This window comes from Pteropus alecto, unplaced genomic scaffold (assembly GCF_000325575.1).
Source record: "Pteropus alecto unplaced genomic scaffold, ASM32557v1 scaffold210, whole genome shotgun sequence".
NCBI lineage: Eukaryota > Metazoa > Chordata > Mammalia > Chiroptera > Pteropodidae > Pteropus > Pteropus alecto.
Window position 1 is genome coordinate 2,378,795 of NW_006431288.1, and position 10,290 is coordinate 2,389,084.

At 37.5% G+C, this 10,290-nt stretch overlaps 1 protein-coding gene and 1 pseudogene across 9 annotated transcripts in view; both read right to left on the reverse strand.

The window, feature by feature from the left end:
- OPCML (opioid binding protein/cell adhesion molecule like) overlaps positions 1 to 10,290 on the reverse strand; it is a 478,631-nt gene that overhangs the window by 66,891 nt on the left and 401,450 nt on the right. The gene's annotated exons all lie outside the window — the stretch shown is intronic.
- LOC112470952 lies at positions 1,702 to 1,820 on the reverse strand (annotated as a pseudogene).

The following is a 10,290-nucleotide window of genomic DNA, read 5'->3' on the forward strand; positions in this document are numbered from 1 at the left end:
AAAATGAAGGAAGGCGTGTGAAGCGATGCGCTCTAGTGTGTAGGAACTTTGGCTAGAATCCAAACTGACCTAGGAGCAAACACTGGTCTTTGAGGTCTAAACTCTGTGTTCTTCCATCTTTTACATGAGTTTTCTAATTCTCAACTTTTCAACCTGTAAAATGGGTTAATAACACTATTTCTAATTAAAAATTAAGAAATGATTCAATAAAATAATACAAATGAAAGTAAAGAGCTCAGAGTATCTGGTACACAGTAAGTGCTCAATAAATGTGGAGTATGATGATGGTGAGGAGGAAGAGAAAAACGAGGAGAGGAAAAAAAAGCAAGAAGAGAAAAGTGAAGAGGTGGGGACGGGGGATACCCAAACTTTTAACATGAGTTCTCTAGAAGATCATCTAGATCAAAGATTTTCTTGGTCCAAGTAGAGAATATAAGATTGAGGTAAAGCTGTTTAAAAAAGAAGACCAAACTATGTAATATCCATCAATCCTAAATTTATGAGTGGACTATAGTTGTGCTGATCCTTCTATTTTCAGTTTAATGATTTGTTAAATAATGATTGATGATTGTTGTCTTTATCATCAACCTGATACTGGTAGAGCCTTGTAAAGCTATTGATTTTGTTTGTGCTTACTTCATAGTTTCTAAATTAATTGGTGTTCCTCCTAATATCAGTTAGCTGCTTTTAGAGTCTGACTAAGGACAGCATCTGCTAGTCAATAAACAAAACTTCATGCTAAGATAAGTAAAATATAATTTGTGCCAAATATAAGAGCCAGTGATAATCTTAATTAAAAAGTAAAGGGCTACTCATCAGCTGAGAATGTGTCAGAAATGTTTTTTTCACAAAAAAGACACACAGGAGCACATGGAACAATATACATGGAATTGGTTCTTAATATCAGTCTTCAGGAGAGCTGTCCAAGATGATCCAAGAATAATTTGAGATTAACCACTTTCATTCCAAAAGATTAGAATGAACAGTCCTCTGAGTCATGACATTTGCATTTTCTGTATTTTTCATTGGCAAGTATTCATTACAATTAATGACTGTGATTTGCTGACAGGTGTCTTACAGAAAGCTGCTGTGAGAAGAAAGGGATCTAATTATTTTAGTTTCTTTGTTTTTATTGAGGTTTACTTTACATACAATCAAATGCATGGATTTAGGGCTGTTGTTATACAGAAAGGTAGGTCATGTCATTTTGTTGCTAACTGGTATTCCATGAATGAATATAGCATAATTTGTGTATCCATTGTCTTAGTAATGGACACTTATGCTGTTTCCACATTTGATTATTATAAATAAAATATTCTTGTATAACTTTTCTTGTGAATATATTTACTAATTTATCTTGAATTAATACCTAAAAGTGGAATTGCTCTGTCTTAGTACAAACATGTACTAAGAAAGTGCCAATTAATTTTCCCAAATATTCACCCTGTTACACACTCCCAGCAATGAGTATCAATGTCTGAGGGTTCCAGTAGCTCTACATCCTTACCAATACTTTGTATTGTCAGTCTGATTTATTTTAGCTATTGTAGTATTTGTGTCAAGGATCCCAGTACCTATTTTCCTAAATTCTTAAATTCATTTTTAAAAATTTTTTTATTTTTTAAGCAAGGTAACTCTTCATTAACCTCACATATTGCAAGAACCTTGTCACCTTACAATCCTTTATTTTTTTAATTTTTACGCTTACAGCACCTGGTCTTCCTAGGTGGTCTTCCATCCGAGTACTAACCAGGCCTGACCTTGCTTAGCTTCTGAGATCAGATGCGATTGGGCTTGTTCAGGGTAGCATGGACATAGACCCAACTGATTTAATACTCATAAAAGCATAGTCCTCAAATCTTTATACTGCAGTAAGAAATACTGTCCTCATTTATCATACAATTGCCTGGGTGGCACCAATGCTGTGGGAATCCTGGGGAGGGCTTCCTGGGCCAACCATTCATTTACAGTGGTTCCTCAACAGTAATTAGAGTGTTATCCAGGTTTTGAAAAATTGAGAGGACAGCAAAGAGGCCTGAGAAATAAAATTATTTCATGGTTTAAAAACAAAAAAGCATTTTACATTTTAGCACAGATTTTTAAAACCACATTTGTATAGTCTTTGAGAGAATGATTTCATGGCCTAATAAATTTAGAAAATTCCATGTATTATTTCTCTTTTTTGGTGTTTACAAGGCACATTAGTCCATTTAAACCTCAGCAAAATCCTGCATTAGTGAGCATATTTGCTTCTATTCAAATCATTGTCATCCAAATTCATGTGTCTGAACATTTTTTTTTAAAAATATCATCTATCAATATCTTTTCCACAAAACATTTTTTGGAAAATGTTGGTATATGACATTATGTCAATCTTAAAGTCAGCTTTCTTTAGAAAGTGCAACCAAGTTTTAGTCAGTTTAGAAAATGTAACCGAGGGGAGCCTGTGAACAAATATATTTTGTAAAAACTAAAATTTGGTCAACAATTTTTTTTTCTTATTTACCATAAGACAGCTGGACAGAGGCCAAATCTGATTCAATGCTTATTGACTCTCATTGCATATTATTGGTACTTGGTAAACATTAGTTATTAGTGGTAATTGAATAAATGATAATGGTAATAATAATGATCGTGATAATGCTGTATTTTCAGTTTTACCATAAACCAAAACATCTGAGAGAAATCTTGAGCCAGCCTGTAAAATCCAAACACAGCTGGGCTCTTTTGTCTCCAATGGAAACTTTTCACTCTGAAACAAATAACAGTTGCTACGTATAGAAGAACAGGTTGTCTTGGGTCACTGAGAGAATATTGCTCAGCCATCACAAACCCAGAGATAAATCCCGCTGTCAGGATTTCCTAAAGTGTGCTTGTGATGGTCAATGTCATGGCTACCTTTTTAGCAGTCCTTGTGGTATGCTTCCTTCATTGACTTCCAGGTTCTCCATGATGTCCTGCCGGACTCACAGGCATCATCTGCTACAATCTCCAACATATCCACAGAGCCAACCTTCTTTAGTTCATTCATCTTTTCCCATAGTCATTCCACAGGCATTTTGCCAGAAACAGTTGTTTATCAAGCCCTGGACTAAGAAGGTGCTAGGCAACTGTGAATGATCAATGTGGTTCCTGTCTCCATAGAGCTTACTGTTTGCTGCACAGGCCATCTCACATTAACTCACCAGAAAGAGCCATAGACATTTTTTGAGTTGGAAGAAATCTCAGAAATTTCCTAGTTCAGTCTCCTCAACTTGTAGCTGAGAAAACTGAGGATCAGAGCCATTAAGGGGTGGGCCTAGGCACATCACTCATGAATGCTCATGATTCTTATCTTAATAGATAGTAACACGCATTGTGATTTTCTAATATGCATTTTAGTTACGGTTTCTTGATGAGACTAATTCTATGCTTTGTACACTTCTATCCATATGTAAATATGTTTATTTTACTCTGCTCTCTACTCATTGCTTCCAGGATAAAATCCAGGCCTGTTAGTGTGTTGCATAGGAGTCTTACCAAACTGGCTCAAACCTAATTCTTGAGCCTCGTCTACTGTTATCTGACTCTACATTTGATGTCTCAGAGACCCTGGGCCTTCCTCAAAGCTTGCCTTTGCACATATATGTGTTTCTCTCTCTGCTTCTTTACCCAGAAAATATCTGCCCTTCCTGAGAAGTCTTACTAAAATACCATATCTTGTGTGAAACATCCTTTGACCACCTCTTACCCTATAAGCAAATTTAATCAAAGAACAGATTCCACAGCACTCTCCTCTCACTTCTCTCATAGTTTCTCCTACTCAACTGTAATCTTTCCTTTTTTGTCAAGTCTGCGAGCACCTTGAGAAGCAGGGACTGTATCCTGCTCATCGTTTTGTGATGTTCCTACAAAATTTGACTGTAAAAATAATTTGTTTTCAATGTTCTGAGAAAAATATTCTCTTGGTTTACCTTCTAACACATTGGGACTGCCAAGAAGGATTCTTTTGCTGGCTCTACCTATGTTCCCAGCTTTTAGATTTTGAATGCTCCACAGCTCAGCCACCTTCTCTCTCTACATGCATCCCATGGGTGTTGTTAGCAGGTGTCATGGCTTTAAATATGTTTTATATATAAATGAGTTCCATGCTTCTATCTTCAACCCTGACCTTTCCTCTAAAATGCAGATTTATATATTCTATCTTTAACTCCACTCCAATTTCTAATAAGTGTCTTATGTTTATACTGTGTGAACTAAAATCTTGTTTTTGTCCCACAAACCACCCATCTCACAGTTTCCTCCATTTTAGTAAGTCATCGAGTAACTCAAGTCAAAAACTTCATACCCAACCTTGACCCCTCTCTCTCTCATATTCTGCATCCACCCACATTCAATCTGTTCCTCATTCTGACTCTCAGCACATCATGCTACCTACTGTGTCTCAGCCCAACCATCCCCCACACCCCAAGTACTACAGCACCTCCTCACCAACTTCTTGGTTCTATTTGGTTCCCCTCAGTTTGTTCACTACAGACTCTGAAGACTGAGCCTTTTAAAGTGTATGTCCTTCTCCTGCTCAAAACCCACCAATAGTTTCACAGCACACTTAGCATAAAACCCACACACAAGTTGAAAGTTCCAGTCAAGATAGAAGGCTAGGTAAAAGCAGGGATTGTCTCCTTCCATGACCACATTAAAATTACAACCAAATCATAAAACAAACAACTTGAAGAATGACTTGAAGTCTAGCTGATCATAATACATACATCTGAAGATATAAAGAAAAAGCCATATTGAACCTAGTAGGAGGGTTGGAGAGGTGAAGTGGGCTGGTACCACACCTGTGCATGGCAGTTGAGCAGCAGGAGAGAAAGCATGGCTGCAGAGGCCCCCCCCCTCAAGGAAGGAGGGCCCTTATCCCCACACAGAGGCTCCGAAGTCCAGGGTTTCAGTCCTGGGAAGAGATGTTCCCACAAAATCTGACTGTAAAAACCACTAGGGACCCTGGCCATCTGGATGAGACAGAAAATATCTGAAAACCCAGATGTCCTATTCGAGGGCCCACACACAGACTCATTCACTTGCAGACACTTTCCCTGGGCTCTGGCGGAGGGTGAGCAGCTCAGGAGATGCAAGAGACCTACGAGGAAGGACTGAGTTGCATGTTGCCAGGGCAAGGGCTGGAGGAATAGCCACCATGGTTCCTTTATTAGGCTCCTCTCCAGGCAGTCTGCAGGTGAACTCCATCTTGCCTATTTTGAACCTTACCCCCGCATGGCCAGTTATGAAGCTTCATTGGCTAAGTGAGATCAGCCCACTTCACCCTGTGTCTCCCTGGGGCCCTATCCCATCCAGCTCACAAATTGCCCCCAGCAGCCCATTGCTGGGCAGCAAGCCCCATTCTGCAGTTTCCCTGGGCTACATATTTATTGGCAAGCAGCAGCCCTCAGCTCTCATGGCCTGTGCATGGACCACACATTTCAGGGAGACTTTTGGTGGCAAGCTACTAGTGTAAGCCCAAGCAATATCTTTTGGGTAGATCATGGGGGTCTGAGGGCCTGAGGAGAATGATAACTGGCTTTGCTGCGATCTGAGACTTTTACAGGAAGCTTGTAAAATTTAACTAGACTGAAATCAGCACTAGCATGAAACCTGACTCTGCACTGGCTGGGTGAAATTGTTCATCTTATCCAGCTGACTCCCTGGGTCACCAACCCACCCAGATTGCATACCACTTAAAGGCTCTTCCAACTGTGGAGATATATGAACAGGTAGCAGGCAGCCCCCGGCCTTGAGGTGCACTAGTCTTTTTGCTAAGCTGCCCCAGGCCTGATACTTGGGGTAACCGACCTCGCCTCTCAGTGGTCTTTCACACTTTCCTCCAGATCCAACATGGGCACAAACCATCTGTGGATCACTTTGTAGCTCCTACCAGGTAGCCTTGAGCAATCAAAGGCAGTAATTGAACTTGGCCTACACAGGAGCTCCTTCCAAAGGGCCACAGAACCAATACATGCAAACGGTGGCATCAGACCACACCAGAGCACCACCTGTTTAGCCCCATAAGAGGCACACCTAAAGGGTGGTCTCAGCAGGTACACGATACTGCTGGGGCGAATCACACTCCATGGGGTCAGCTGCCACACAGTAGCTCATACCTTGTGGGCGTGGCCAATCCCCACAGCCAGTCAGCCTGAGAGTCAATCCCATCCATTGATGTGCTACCAGCAATCAAGTGTTAGCTACAATAGGAGAACACACCAACCATACAAGGAACATGCCCAGAGCCCCTGGTGCAGGTGATCAGGGAGACTGAGCCACTGAGCCACATAGGACACCCGCTATATAAGGCCACCTAGCCAAGGCTGGGAGATGTAATAAATCTTCCTAATACAAAGAAAAAAAAACACATAGAGGCAACTAAAATGAGAAAACAAAGAAACATGCTGCAAATAAAACAAAAGGAGAAAACTCCAGAAAAAAAAATAAAAACTAAACAAAATGGAGACAAGCAACCTACCAGAGACAGAGTTCAACACATTGGTTGTAAGGATGCTCAATGAACCTAGAGGGGAAATAGATGATCTCAGTGAGGACTTCAGCAAAGGTAGCAAGTATAAAAAAGGACATAGAAACCACAAAGAAGCACCAGTCAGAAATGACAAATACAATAACCAATATGAAGAATACTCTAGAATAAATTAATAGCAGATTAGATGAAGCAGAGGACTGAATCAGTGAGCTGGAAGACAGACAGGAAAAACCTAAAGGAATTTACCACCAACGAGGCATGTTATAAAAAATATTAAGGGGATTTTTGTAAAAAAGAAGTGGGGGTGGGGGGAGAAACATAAATACGAATAATAAAATGGCAATAACTATCAATAATCACTTTAAATGTAAATGAATTAAATGCTCCAAAGACATATGGTACCTGAATGTATGAAATACAAGGCCCATACATATGCCATGTACAAGAGACCACCTTAGATCAATTGACACAGACAGACTGAAAGTAAAGGGATGGAAAGAGATACTTCATACAAATGAAAATGAAAAAAAGTAATAATACTTATATCAAACAAAATAGACTTTAAAACAAAGACTATGAAAAGAGACAAAGAAAGGCATTATATAATGAGAAAAGAAACAATATAACAAGAGATTATAACCATAGTAAACATATATGTACCCAACATAGGAACATCTATATATATAAAGCAATTATTGGCTGATAAAAAGGGAGAGTAATGCACTCATAGTAAGAGACCTATTGACACCAGTGGACAGATCTTCCAGACAGAAAATTAACAAGGAAATAGCAGCCTTAAATGATACTCTAGACCAGACGGATTTAATTAATATTTTCATAGTGTTTGATGAAAGTAGCAAAATATACATTCTTCTCAAGTGTATGTGGAGCATTTTTCAGGATAGACCACATGTTAGGTCACAAAACAAGTCTCAATAAATTTAACTAGACTGAAATCATATCAGATGTCTTCTCTGACCACATGATATGAAATTAGAAATCAACTACAAGAAAAAAAAAACTAGAAAATACACAAACACATGGAGGCTAAATAGCATGCTACTAAACAATAAATGGGTTAATTATGAGATCAAGGAGAAATCAAAAGATACCTAGAGATAAACAAAAATGAATATAAAACAACTCAAAATCTATGGGACAAAAAGAAAGTAGTCCTAAGAGGGAAATTCATAGCAATACAGGCCTATCTCTAGAAACAAGAAAAATCTCAAATAAACTGTTTAATCTTACCCTTAAAATAACTAGTAAAACAACAACAAACAAAACTCACTGAGTAGAAGAAAGGAAATAATAAGGATCAGCACAGAAATAAATGGAGTCTAGAAAAACAACACAAAAGATCAATAAAGCTAAGAGCTGATCGTTTGAAAAGATAAACAAAATTAATAAGCCTTTAACCAGACTTGCTAAGAAAAAAGGAACTAAATAAATAAAATCATAAATGAAAGAAGAGAAACTAAATAAATAAAATCATAAATGAAGGAAGAGGAGTATCTATGGACTCCACAAAGTATTATAAAAAATACTATAAGCAATTATATGACAACAAATTGGACAATCTGGAAGAAATGGATACATTCATAGAAACATATAATCTGTCTAGACCGAGTCAAGAAGACACAGAAAATCTGAACTGACTGATTACCACCAACAAAATTGAATCAGTAATCAAAAAACTTCCAAAAAACAAGTCCTGGACCAGATATTTTCATAGGCGAATATTACCAACATTCAAAGAAGAATTAACATCTATTCTTCTCATACTAGTCCAAAAATATTCAAGAGGAGGGAAGATTTTTTAACTCTTTTTATGAAGCCACTATTACCCTGATTGCAAAAACAGATAGACAATAAACAAACAAACAAACAAACAAACAAACTATAGGTCAATATTCCTGATGAACATGAGTGCAAAAATCCTCAACAAAATATTAGCAAACCGAATTCAGCAATACATTAAAAATGCCATACACCATAATCAAGTTGGATTCATTTCTAAGATGCAAGGTTTGCTCAATATCACCAAATTAATTAATGAGATACACCACAGTAACAAATTGAAAGATAAGAATCATATGATCATATCAATAGATGCAGAAAAAGCATTTGACAAAATCTAGCATCTATATAGGATAAAAATTCTCAGCAGAGTGAGAATAGAGGGAACATACCTCAATACAATAAAGGCCATATATGACAAACCTACAGCTAGCATTACACTCAATGGAGAAAGGCTAAAAGTGTTTTCCTTAAGATCAGGAATGAGATAGGTATGCCCACTTTCACCACTTTTATCCAACATTGTATTGGAAGTCTTAGCAACAAAATTCAGACAAAAAAGAGAAATAAAAGGCATTGAAATTGGACATGAAGAAGTAAAACTGTCATTATTTGCAGGTGACATGATACAGCACTCTAAATATTCTACTAAAAAACTGTTAGAACTGATAATGAATTCAGTAAAGCAGGAGTATACAAAATTAATATTCAGAAGTTGGTTACATTTTTGTACGCCAGTGATAAACTATCAGAAAGAGAAATTAAGAAAACAATTCGATTTACAATTGCATCAAAAACAATAAAGTACCTCAAAGTCAAATTAACCAAGGAAGTAAAATCTGTTCTCAGAAAATTATAAGTCATTGAAAAAAGAAATTGAAGAAGATACAAATAAATGGAAGCATATGGCATGCCGTGCTCATGGGTAGGAAGAATCAACATCGTTAAAATGGCCATACCCAAAGCAATCTATGGCATTTTTTCAGAGAACTAGAACAAATAATCCAGAAATTTATATGGAACCATTAAAGGTTCCAAATTTATATGGAACCATTAAAGGTTCCAAATAGCAATGGCAATCTTATTTATTTTTTTAAATTTTTATTAAGTTTATTGGGGTAACACTGGTTAATACAATTATATAATTTTCAGGTGTACATTATCATTTGACATCTGTATAATCTATTGTATTTTTACCACCCAAAGTCCAGTTTTCTTCAGCTACCATATATTTGATCCCCTTTACCAACTTTGCCCTCCCCCTAAATCCTATATTTGACCCCCTTTACCCTGTCTACCTCCCCACTCCTCCTCCACCCTACTAGTAACCACTAGTCCATAGTTCTCTGGTAACCACTAGTCTGTATTCCATGTCCACGAGTCTCTGTTTGTTTGTCCTGTTCATTTGTTGCTTTTAGGTTTATATTCCACGAGTCTCTGTTTGTTTGTCCTGTTAATTTGTTTTTTTTAGGTTTATAAGTGATATCCTGTGATTTTCAACTTTTTCTGTATGACTTATTTCACTTAGCATGATTGTCTCAAGGTCCATCCATGTTGTCGCAAATGGCAGTATATCATCTCTTCTTAAGGCTAAGTAATATTCCATTGTATGTATGTACCACAGCTTCTTTAGCCAACCATCTATTGTAGGACACTTTGGTTGCTTCCATGTCCTGGCCACTGTGAATAATGCTGCTATGAACATAAGTGTGCAAATATATTTTTGGATATATAATTTCAAGGCTTTGGGGTAAATACCCATTAGAAGGATTGCTGGATCATATGGTAGGTCTATTCTTCGTTTTTTGAATAACCTCCATACTGTTTTCCACAGTGGCAGTACCAATTTTCAGTCCCACCAGCAGTGTATGAGAGTTCCTTTTTCTTCACATCATCCCCAACACTTATTATTACTTGTCCTGTTGATGACAGCTATTCTAACAGGTGTGAGATGGTATATACTTGTGGTTTTGATT